Raw genomic sequence first — 12,681 nt, forward strand, 5'->3', positions numbered from 1 at the left:
ACGTAAATCCCTCTTAAATTATACCAAGCTCTTTGTGATCGCAGTAATTGAACCTATCGAGTAGGATTGGAGCTAGGAGAATTCTCATCATTAACTCAATAAGGTTTGAAACTCGGGCACTTGAAAATGTGTAGGATTATTCTCTAGTTTAATTTGGAACTGGAACTCTTTCCACCCCTCACCCCAGCCCTCTATGCAGTCCTATTTAAGATGCATATTAATGAGAGTTGCATATCATATGATGGACTTATTAATTTGGCGCCATTATCATTCCACCCATGTGCATTTGCTTTTTCTGTGCTGTGTTCACAAGTAGTGTCTGGTTCCTTCCGTCAACGCCTGGTTCTATAGGTGACACTCTGTCCTGAACACTAGGTGGCAGCAAACTGCTGATATAACCAATCAGTCAAGGGACAAAAATGTTCTAAGGCACTCAGGCACACTCAATAGAGAGATGGTACAAAGATTGTGTGGATAAAACCCAATAGGATGAAGAGTTTCGTCCTTGGAGACGCCGGAGTAGCTTGGCCGTGAAGATGCCGCGTGGAAGCCGCAGCCGTACCTCCCGCATGGCCCCTCCGGCCAGCCGGGCTCCTCAGATGAGAGCCGCCCGAGGCCAGCGCCAGTAGCTCAGCCGCCAGCAGCAGCCCCACCATCTGCAGTCGGCTCACCCGCCGCGGCACCCCGACAGCCAGGCCTCATGGCCCAGATGGCCACCACTGCAGCTGGCGTGGCCGTGGGCTCTGCTGTTGGGCACACGCTGGGCCACGCCATCACTGGGGGCTTCAGTGGAGGAAGCAGTGCTGAGCCCTCGAGGCCGGACATCACTTACCAGGAGCCCCAGGGAGCCCAGTTAGCACAGCAGCAGCAGTTTGGCCCTTGCTCCTACGAGATAAAGCAGTTTCTGGAGTGTGCCCAGAACCAGAGTGACGTTAAGCTCTGTGAGGGTTTCAATGAAGTCCTGAGACAGTGCAGAATTGCAAACGGGTTAGTCTAATCAAGAAGCTCGGGATGAAGCGGAAAATGGGGTCTCATGACCAAGTTACTTTGGCATACAGATGTAATCGGTAGTGTAAAGCCGCCTGGTCAGCCTGTCATCTGCTTTGAAGAGCTTCCTTAGTCCAGAAAGGCCATCTTTGCTGTGTGGAAATTCATTGAGATGATACTGAATTTGGGGCTGGACAGATGTTTGGTCTCCTTGAACAAGCTGTTGTAATGTTATTGTTTATGAGTAGAATAAAGTGATTTTCTTCCAAAAAAAAAACAAAAACCAATAGGATGAAAGAACTCAATTGTAAAGGTTTGGTGGCATAATTATATCTGTTGTAGCTCCCCCAACTTTTTGGAAGCCCCTTAAGACTAAATCGACTTACCTAAAACTCCACAGAGCAGCGTTAGACACATAATAGGCCCCAACACTTTGCCTGATGAAGATCACAACTACTTTCATTACTTTCCAGGAGTTGAAAATAGACTTTCAGGTATCATAACTTCCCCCAGTCATCACGGAAGGTTATCTTTATGTCTATGTTGTCAACCTACTCTTTCTTATTTGGGATATGCTTATAATTGTTTTAAGTGGAAATACTTAAAGGAAGATCATTAAAAACCAACATGTTTACTAAAAAAAAAAACCAAAAAAACAAAAAAACAAAACAAAACAAAAAAACCTCCAGATACTTTTAATGGAGTGATTAGGTTATCTTTATGCTACTTACATAGATATCTTACAGCTCCTTTTTAAGCAGCATAATTTAAATAGGTATATTATTGATAAGTAAACATGTTTAGATTGAATAATTTCTCAAGGGCCATCCAATCATACTTTAGACTTAACTCCTTGATATAGTTCTAATGTCTGAATGGAAAACGAAGGATTGGGTCTCAATTAATTCCCATTAATTACAAAACACCCTTTGTGTTACTAATGTAGAACCTGGTTGTCGCCGTACACCTCTTCCAATTGGTCATCCTATGATGCATAATATTGGCCAGTTCCTTCCAAGTGGGCTTCCTGTAGTTACTGCACAGTCTTCAAACAGGTACATTTAGAAACTATGCTTACAGTTCACCAGGTATGATCAGACCATTGGTTAACATTGGGGGGTACGTAGCTTTTTAATTGATATCTACTTTCTAGGACATTTGCTTTTTAATTAAAAATCAAAGAACCTGGGAAAGAAAGCTAGCATAACAAAGTGGTTGGAAGAGAATGCACACAGAAAATGTTTATTATTGGTAGCAGGAGGCATTTTATACAAGAAGTTCCTTAAAATTTTTCTCTGTTTTCTTCTTTGTTTTTATGTTGATATTGGCTATATTTGATGATTTCTGATTTTTTACAGATCAAGTAGAACTGTGGTTTAGATTTCACGATTTATATAGATGATTTTATAAACTATTATGTTTCTGAAACTATGCAATTCAGGGTGTTTGGAATTTATATTGAAACATTGGACTACATGTGGGCTTGCTTGCCTAACTTGCACTGGTTTCAAAATTTTTTTAAAATGAAATACTCTTACCTTAAATATACTTTTCCAGTGATTAATATTTCCTCCCTCACTCTGTACCCCCTTGTCCCTGTCTCTTTCAATCTCCTCTCTCTCACTCATGGGTAAGTGTTTAGAAATGTCAATTTCCTTTTAATAAACTTGACCTTTTATTTCCTTTTTTGCATTGTGCCTTCATCTTTATTTATTTCAACATATTTTCCTATTAGATTATAACCCACAAATCACAATTTACACTATGCTATCTATTTTGACCACTGAGATATCTATGAATCCTACAGAAGAAAGTTGCTTCTAGGAAACCTGACTCTAAATAACTAATCTTCTCCATAATACATGAATTTTGTTAAATTCAGTCTGAAGAGAAGATATTTATGGTCTTTTTCCTTCGAGTAGGTAGTTCGTCTTAATTAGTGGACTCTTAACTTTTTACTTATTGTACATAAGTATAATGAAAGAAGGAAAGAACCAAAAAATCAGTAACATATAGGGTATTTGTCCCAATATTATGAAACTTGAGTTTTCCTAACCTTCATTTTGATGTATGAGTGGCAATAATAGTATGAGAGTACTTCAAAAAGTTTATGAAAACAGAATTAAAATCCAATTTTATTTTGGTGTGAAAACTTTTAAGGGACCAGCGCTGTGGCATAGTAGGTTGGGCTCCCATCTTCAGCGCCAGCTTGCCATATGGCCACTAGAGTCACGGCTGCTCCACTTCCAATCCAGCTCCCTGCTGATACCCTGGGAAGGCAGTGAAGGATGGCCCAAGAGCTTGGACACCTGCACCTGCATGGAAAACTCAGAAGAAGCTCCTGGCTCCTGGCTCCTGGCTTCGGATTGGTCCAGCTCAGGGCTCTGTGGCCATTTGGGTAGTGAACCAGCAGATGGAGGACCTCTCTCTCTGTCTCTCCCTCTCTCTCTGTAAATCTGCCTCCCAAATAAATAAATCTTTTTATAAAAAGAGAGAAAAAACTTTTGAAAGCCATGCATATGAGAGGACTTCACAAAGTTTATGAAAAGGTATATTATGGAGAAATTGTTCATGGCTTCAAGTTTTTTGTAACAAAGTAAATTTGTGTTTCAACATTTTAAAAATTTGTTTTTTGCTTATTTGAAAGGCTGAGACACACACACACACACACACACACACACACATCTTCCACCTATTGTTTCACTCCCCAAATGTCTACAACAGCCTGTGCTGGGTCAGGCCATAACCAAGAGGCCAGAAGCTCAATCCGAGTCCTTCATATGAGTGTCAGGAACCCAAGTACTTGAACCATCACCTGTTGCCTTCCAGCTGTGCACTGACATGAATCTGAAATTAGAAGTGGAGCCAAGACGCGTACCTAGACACTCTCTGATATGGGATGCAGGTATCCTTGGTGGCATCTTCAGTGTTGCAAATGTCTGCCCCCCAAATTTATCTTTTAATTCCATTTTACCATCATGACATTAGGAAATACTGGAATAATTATTTCAGGGTCCAGTGACTATATTTACTTCATTTTAAATTTCATAATTGAATTTCTCTCAGTTGCATAGTTTTTTTGGCTAACATTCTAATGTGACAATTATGGCTTTAGTAGCTTCTCAAATCTCATCTGTTTCTCTGTTGCCTATTAATGATATTTAGAATCATACTGTCATTTAGATTCACTGGTGATCCTAAAAATATCCAGTCTATATCCCTTTTTTAACAGCTGATTTTTTTTAATATTTTAATGAGATTCTGTGAGATTAGCTGACTTTTCTACTTGCACATACCTAGTTAAGTCAACCAAAGTAAGAGAATACATGTGTTTTATTTAATCTCCCTCTGCCAATTTCTCACTGAACTTTGATGCTTCTAGATCGTCAGTGGTATTTGAAATCATTTTTTGTACCAAAATTGAATCTTTTTAAAAAAGATTTATTTATTTATTTGAAAGTCAGAGTTACACAGAGAGAGAAGGAGAGGCAGAGAGAGAGAGAGAGAGAGAGAGAGAGAGAAGACTTCCATCTGATGGTTCACTCCCCAGTTGGACACAATGGCCAGAGCTGTGCCAATCTGGAGCCAGCAGCCAGGAGCTTCTCCTGGGTCTCCCACATGGGCGCAAGGGGCCAAGGACTTGGACCATCTTGTACTGCTTTTCCAGGCCATAGCAGAGAGCTGGATCAGAAGTGGAGCAGACGAGTCTCGAACCAGCGCCCATATTGGATACCGGCACTTCAGGCCAGGACATTAACCTGCTGTGCCACAGCGCCAGCATAGTCTTTTTTTTTAACTTTTTTTTTTTATAGAAAGCTTCTTTTGTATTGATGACCATGTTTCCGTGTTTCTGTGTGTAACACGTCTTTAAGCATCATTTGCAGGGCTGGATGAGTGGTGACAAATTCTTTCAATTTCTGTTTGTTATTAAAGGTCTTTATTTCACCTTCATTCACAAATGAGAGCTGTGGGGAGCAAACCGGACTAGACTGAGTTACTGGAATTAAGACTTATTCTATGCATCTGCTCTCCCACAATGTGGCGTTGGGAGAGAAGTAAACAGCTTCCGCACAGCTGCCTCCAGTTCAACTAATAAACTGTAGGACTTGCTATTGATTGGAGGAGAGCAGCGTACTCGGCGTGTGGGCAGCCGAGTTAGGATTGGTGGAGGAGGACTATAAAGGAGGAGAGAGACGGCATGCACCAGGAACATCTAGGGGGAACATCTAAGGGGAACACCTGTGCAGCCCCCCAGAGAGCCGGCCGGCGGTGTGCCGCTCCCCTGCGGAAGTGGGGAATGTGGCCAGGGGGAACTGCCCTTCCACGGAGGTGGAAGGGATAGTAGCCAACCCGGGAAGAACCAGCAGCAAACCCGGGGAAGGCCGAGCAGACGAAAGAACAGCGCAGGGTCCTGTGTCGTTCCTCCACGAAGAGGGGGAGCGACATAATGGTGCCGAAACCCGGGAAGAACCAGCAGCAAACCCGGGGAGGGCCGAGCAGACGAAAGAACAGCGCAGGGTTCAGTGTCGTTCCTCCACGAAGAGGGGGAGCGACATAATGGTGCCGTGACTCGGATAGGAAACCTAGGACGGATAGCAAACTTAGGAGGGAAGAAACGGGAAGAAGCAGGAAAATACCAGAGAGAGAGACTAGCAAACAGCCTAGGGAAAAGCCGGACGAAAAGAGGTGCCGGAGGAAGCTGTTGAAAGCCTAGGCATAGACTCAGATACGGACTACGGGGGGAAGCTGGGAGAAATCTCTAAGGTCAAAAGCGAAAGTGAAAGCTAGAACAAACAGACTCGGATGCGGACTGTGGGGAGAGGCCAGGAGAAATGAGGGAGGAGTATTGTTGGAGGAAAGCTTGGGGAAACATACCGGGTAGAGAAAAATGTTAGGGAAATTGAAGCCGCGGGGGGCAGGCCAAGGCGGACACGAAAGCCACTTTGGGATTCTCAAGTTAGCCCGGGAATGGGGGGCGAAAAGTTGAAACCAGAAGCTGAAACGTAAGCCAGATTGGGATCCGTCTGATTAGCCCGGGGAGCAAAGGACGGGAAGCCAGATCGTGGGGCGGAGATGTAAGCTGGGTTGAATTCGCCAGGCTAGCCCGGGGAACTTAGATTGAATGCTAGTGGCGGACACGTAAGCTACGCTGTGTTACTCGCGGAAGCCGCCGCGTGCAGAGAGAGCACGGGGCGTGAATAGATAGGGAACGGGGCTGGCGCGAGGCCGTGGTGCAGACGCGAAGGGCGTGGAGACCGCGGAGCGCGCGAAGCCAAGCCGCGCAGAGCCGGGAAGCAGCCTCGGGGCGGGTGCCGAGAAGCAGCCTCGGGGCGGGCACCGGAAAGCCGCGCAGATGAGAGAGGCGCGGGCTGAAGCGGCGCAGCCGGAAAGCCGCAGGGATAAGAGAAACAAAAGTTTAGAAGTAAAATGAGAGAAATGGGAATGTTGGCAGACAGAAGTAAAATGGGAGAAATAGGAATGCCCGGAGATAGAGAAATAGAGAAATAGAAAGGCCTCCCTACAACACTGCAATGTGAGAGCTTGGATTCGGTCTGCCTGATTAAGTGAGGCGATGAGCACCTGGGCGGCTAGCAGCTTATGCGCCGCAGGTCACCGAAGACAGGCACGAATTAACATCAGTAAGGCTTCCCCACAATGCAACAATTAGGAGGCTTGGATTCGGTCTGCCTGATTTAAGGCGGTAAGCACCAGCAAGCAGCTCGACCAAAGCATGAGCTGCAGGTCACCGAAGATAGGCACAAACCAACACTAATAAGTCTCCCCCACAATACGGCAATGAGAAGGCTTGGATTCGGTTTGCCTGATAGGTTTTGTAAGCACCTGCAGGCAGTTCTAGCAGAGCAGAGCATGCGCTGCAGGGCACCGAACACAGGCACGCATCAGCGCCTAAAAACCTCCTCACAACATGGCGAAGAGAGGACCCGGATTCGGTTTGCCTGAGAGGACTTGTAAGAGCCTGTGGCAACTCTAGCAAGTAGAGCAGAGTGTGTGCCGCGGGACACCGAAGACAGGCGCGTATCAACGCCAAAAATAAAAAGAAAGGGGGATCTGTGGGGAGCAAACCGGACTAGACTGAGTTACTGGAATTAAGACTTATTCTATGCATCTGCTCTCCCACAATGTGGCGTTGGGAGAGAAGTAAACAGCTTCCGCACAGCTGCCTCCAGTTCAACTAATAAACTGTAGGACTTGCTATTGATTGGAGGAGAGCAGCGTACTCGGCGTGTGGGCAGCCGAGTTAGGATTGGCGGAGGAGGACTATAAAGGAGGAGAGAGACGGCATGCACCAGGAACATCTAGGGGGAACATCTAAGGGGAACACCTGTGCAGCCCCCCAGAGAGCCGGCCGGCGGTGTGCCGCTCCCCTGCGGAAGTGGGGAATGTGGCCAGGGGGAACTGCCCTTCCACGGAGGTGGAAGGGATAGTAGCCAACCCGGGAAGAACCAGCAGCAAACCCGGGGAAGGCCGAGCAGACGAAAGAACAGCGCAGGGTCCTGTGTCATTCCTCCACAAAGAGGGGGAGCGACATAATGGTGCCGAAACCCGGGAAGAACCAGCAGCAAACCCGGGGAGGGCCGAGCAGACGAAAGAACAGCGCAGGGTTCAGTGTCGTTCCTCCACGAAGAGGGGGAGCGACAGAGAGCTTTGCAGGGTATAATATTCTGGGATGACAGTTTTTTTATCTTAAGATTTGGGCTATATCTTGCCATTCTCTGCTAGCCTGCAGAGTTTCTGATGAGAAGTCAGCTGTGAGTCTAACTGGAGATCCTCTGAAAGTAATCTGGCATTTCTCTCTTGCACATTTTAGAATCTGATCTTTATATTTCACTGTGGTGAGTTTGATTACAATGTGTCTTGGCCAGGATCTTTTCTGGTCATGTGTATTGGGAGTTCTGTGTGCTTCCTGTACTTGGGCATCTCTGTCTTTCTCCAAAGCCAGGAAGTTTTCTGCTAGTATTTCACTAAAAAGGCCTTCTAATCTTTTCTTTCTCTCCATGCCTTCAAGAATTCCTAGAACTTGAATGTTGGGTTTTTTTTTTTTTTATAGTATCATGTAGATTCCCAACAGTGTTTTTTAGATTTCTAATTTCCTCTTCTTCTCTTTGGTTTGACTCTATACTTTCCTGTGCTCTGTCTTCTAAGTCCAATATTCTCTCTTCTGCCTCACTGATTCTGTTTTTATGGTTCTCAACTGCATTTTTTATTTATTCTATTGAATTCTTCATTTCATTTTGAGTTCTCTTCAATATCTCAAAATTTGAGTCTTTTTATGATAAGTTAATTGTTTTAATATTTTGTGGCTTTATGAAACCAAGTCAGTAAAAAGTATTGCTGAATTTCTTACTAAATCTTTGGACTTTGAACAAAGTTTATAAAATAGAATGTAAAATAATTAAGGCAAGTTAAGGATAGTTGCACAGAGCAACAGAAGTTGTATTTTTAAAATGCAGAGTGAAAGTGATGTAATATTCCTTGAATCCATGTTTGTCTGATATAAGAAATCACTTGCAGCCTTCTGAACCTGGATTCCTAGGCCCTACCCCTGGTGATTGCAGTTTATAAGGTCTTGTGTAGTGCTCTGGAAATATCTTTTCAGAACATCACAAGATCTCACAAAAACTCAGAGTAACAATCATAGTTTCTAACTCTGTCATATTGAAAATAATGACATGCTCCCAGCACAAAAATATACAGAAGAAAAAAGAGTAATATATTATTTTAACACTAGATGGAAGCCCAAATAGGCAAATGGTATCTACTTTTCAAAGCTATTTCTTGTTTTAAGCTTAATTTATCCAAAAAATAACAAAGAAAGACAAAAAAAATTAGAGTAAAATAATTTTAGGTTTTTCAGAACTCTGCATTAGATTCTCACGGGTTTCATCTCTTAACCAAAATGAGCATTTCATAAAAATTCCATTTTCAAACAGGTCATCAAAGAAAGAGGTACCTTTCTCTGAAGGGAGGAGAGAACTTCCACTTTGTCTATGACCTTGTCTAAATAAGATCGAAGTCAGCGAACTCAAAAGACTTCCATAGCCTTGGCAACTCATGACAAGAGCCTAGGGTGATTACTGATGCCATAAACAAGAGTGTCAATTTGTTAAGTCAACAACAGGAGTCACTGTGCACTTACTCCTCATGTAGGATCTCTGTCCTTAATGTGCTGTACATTGTGAGTTAATGCTATAACTAGTACTCAAACAGTATTTTTCACTTTGTGTTTCTGTGTGGGTGCAAACTGTTGAAATCTTTACTGAATATATACTAAACTGATCTTCTGTATATAAAGAGAATTGAAAATGAATCTTGATGTGAATGGAAGGGGAGAGGGAGAGGGAGTGGGAGTGGGAGATGGGAGTGTTGTGGGTGGGAGGGAAGTTATGGGGGGGGGAAGCCATTGTAATCCATAAGCTGTACTTTGGAAATTTATATTCATTAAATAAAAAAAGAAAAAAATTCCATTTTCCTTTACAAGTTAGCTGAGAAGAGATCATGTCAAAATACATCTCTTTTGCTAAATGATTAAAGGTAATTCTGAAATGAATTCCTTCTGCCATATCTGCTTAGCTCACATTTAGATATTTTTGTACTTTCTTTCAAGAATTGTTTGTTGCAACTAATATTTGAAATTGAACTCAGTGATCCTTACAAGATAATTTTTAAGAGTACACAGTTGAATGGAAGGGGAGAGGGAGTGGGAAAGGGGAGGGTTGTGGGTGGGAGGGACGGTATGGGGGGGGGAAGCCATTGTAACCCATGAGTCGTACTTTGGAAATTTATATTCATTAAATAAAAGATAAAAAAAAAGAAAAAAAGAGTACACAGTTGTTTTTGTAGAAGATCTGGATTTAGGAAATCTTTAGCTTGTTTGTTTTAATGCTTGCTTATTAGCATAGCATTTGCATACTTTTAAAACAGGGATTTAGGGTGGTGTAGTGGGTAAAACCTCCTCCTGCCATGCTGGCACCCGTGTATGGGTACCAGTTTGAGTCCCGGCTTCTCCACTTCCAATCCAGTTCCCTGTTGTGGCCTGGGATAGCAGTAGAAGATGGCCCAAGTCCTTGAGCTCCTGCACCCACATGGGAGACTCAGAGGAAGCTCCTGGCTCCTGACTTCAGATCGGCTCAGCTCTGGCTTTTGCAGCCAGTTGGGGAGTGATCCAGTGGATAGAAGACCTCTCTCTCTCTCTCTCTCTCACTGTAACTCTGATTTTCGAAATAAATAAATAAACCTTTTTTTTAAAAAAAATGGGGATTTAGGAAACTTCCCTAATTTTGAAATCCTAAAAAGTTGTATTGTGTCAGAAACAAGCCAGTGACCTCACTTGGGTCTTCCTTTGCTTTCAGTTAGTTCTCAGAAAGCTTTATTCTTCAACTTTTGGATAATATAGTGAAATCTTTCTTCAACCATTGTGTTACATGATTTATGATTGCTGAAGCCTGTATCCGCAAAAGCAACTAGGGGATAATAAGCAAGCTCTATTCTCTCTGCCCAGAAAGGAGAAATCTGGTTCCTTCAGGTGCCAAGGAGAGAGAAGTGTTCATGAGGATCATGCACTACAATTATTAATGTGAGAAAGTAGGTTATTATCTTGAAACCACTTCAAACTCATAGCAAAAATGCAAGCAAAACACAGATACCTTACTTTTCCAGAACTATTTGAGGGTAAATTTTTGGCATGATACCCTATCGACTTCCTCCTATTTTAGAGTGAATTTCCTACAATGACAATCTCCTACATAAATAAAATGTCATTGTTATGACCTTATCATGTCATCAAGTTTTAGGAAATATATGATTTAGTGTTCACAAGCCATTGTATTTATAAGCCTGTAGTCTAGTTAATGACTTTTGTCAAGGCAGTAGAAAAATACTTTGAAAATTGCCCCGCATGCTAAAAATAAGGCTGAAAATTGTAGTCATTTCAGTCAGTTCCTATTTAGTATCTATAGACGTGTGAGCCAGTTCATATACTTTTTATGTTCTTCAATGATTGGACAATTTGATATTACCACTTTAAAGCTAAAATCAAATGAATTAATTTTTTAAAAAAATATTTATTTATTTGAGAGGCGGAGTCAGAGAGAGGGAGAGACAGAGAGAGATCTTCCATCCACTGGTTCACTCTCCAAATGGCTGCAATGGAGCTGGGCTGATCCGAAGACAGGAGCCAGGAGCTTCTTCCAGGTCCCCCATAAGGGTGCAGGAGCCCAAGCACTTAGGCCATCTTCTACTGCTTTCCTAGGCAATTGCAGAGAGCTGGATCAGAGGTGGAGCAGTCAAGGGCTCGAACTAGCACCCATGTGGGATGCCAGGGTTGCAGGCGGAGGCCTAACCTACTATGCCACAGTGCTGGCCCCAGAATGAACTAATTTTTAGAAGCATAGCATACATTTGAGTTTTGTAGTGATTTCTAAAATATCCTTAGGAAATGAATCTTTAATGACAACATTTCTCTACATTTTTTAAATGAAAATGATCCTTCTTTGAGCATAAAAAGAATCAATGACTGTAGATACTGACCATTTTTTCCTGTAGCTATACAGTTATTTTGCATTAAAGAATAAAAGAACATTAAAAACACACAGTAGACATATTCAATTACTTCACGATTTGCAATTAACCAAGTTCTCACCAAGACTTGGTGCTTTTTTTTAAAGATTCATTTTTTATTTATTTGAAAGACATAGTTACAGAGAGAGGTAGAGACACACAGAGAGAAAGAGAGGTCTTCCATCTGCTAGTTCACTCCCCAGATGGCTGCAATGGCCAGAGCTGAGCCGATCCGAAGCCAGGAGCCAGGAGTTTCTTCTGTGTCTGGGTCTCTCAGATGGGTGGCAGGGGCCCAAGCGCTTGGGCCATCTTCCGCTGCTTTCCCAGGTACATTAGCAGGGAGCTGGATGAGAAGTGGAGCAGCTGGCACTTGAACTGGCGCCCCTATGGGATGCCGGTCCCACAGGTGGTGGCTTTACCTGCTATATCACAATGCCAGCCCTAGAGGGGAGTATTCTTCACAGAGATATTGCAGTTGGTCCACAATCAGCTTAACAGCGAATGGTCCCATATTTCATCAAAACTAGGAGGCCATTAACCTTAGGTCACACCTGTTTTATGTGCTACTGTAGAAGAAAAAAAAGACTCTGACATTTATGTAACCACAGCTGTGTGCTCGATAGCACCGTAGCTTCCATGGCTCAAATCCCCACCCGATACACACGCAGCCATTACTGGATCTTCTCCCTTCCGGATGAAGATGTGGTCATCCTGTGTTACTCACCCAGGTTCACCGAGCTGGCGGGGAGCCAATCCAGGTGAGAGGTCAGGTCTTCCTGGTCCCACTCGGCCACTTCTGTGCACAAGGGAGAGAAAAAGGAGCAGGACCCCAGGAAGGCTGCTGTGATTGACAGCTGGGATGCTGGGAGGGAGAACGGCAGTGATCAGGGCTCCAGCTCAGTGCCTCTGCCTGTGCCCCACTGTCGGCTTAATTTGATTGTGTTTCTTGGGGCCTGTGCTGTGGCACAGTACACTAAACCACCTGTGGTGCCGGCGTTCCATATGTGCGCCAGTTGGAGTCCCGGCTGCTCCTCTTCCAATCTACCTTTCTGCTGTGGCCTGGGAAAGCAGTAGAAGATGACACAAATCTTGGGCCCCTGCACCCTCATGGGAGAT

The 12,681-nt window shown here is 43.6% G+C and overlaps 1 pseudogene; it reads left to right on the forward strand.

Annotated features, from left to right (window-relative positions):
* The first annotated feature begins 465 nt into the window (after positions 1-465).
* On the forward strand, positions 466-1,018 carry LOC149127486 (coiled-coil-helix-coiled-coil-helix domain-containing protein 2 pseudogene; annotated as a pseudogene).
* The last annotated feature ends 11,663 nt before the right edge of the window (positions 1,019-12,681 follow it).

The sequence above is a fragment of the Oryctolagus cuniculus genome, chromosome 3, assembly GCF_051225735.1.
Source record: "Oryctolagus cuniculus isolate XC-2025 breed Fujian yellow rabbit chromosome 3, ASM5122573v1, whole genome shotgun sequence".
Classification (NCBI taxonomy): domain Eukaryota; kingdom Metazoa; phylum Chordata; class Mammalia; order Lagomorpha; family Leporidae; genus Oryctolagus; species Oryctolagus cuniculus.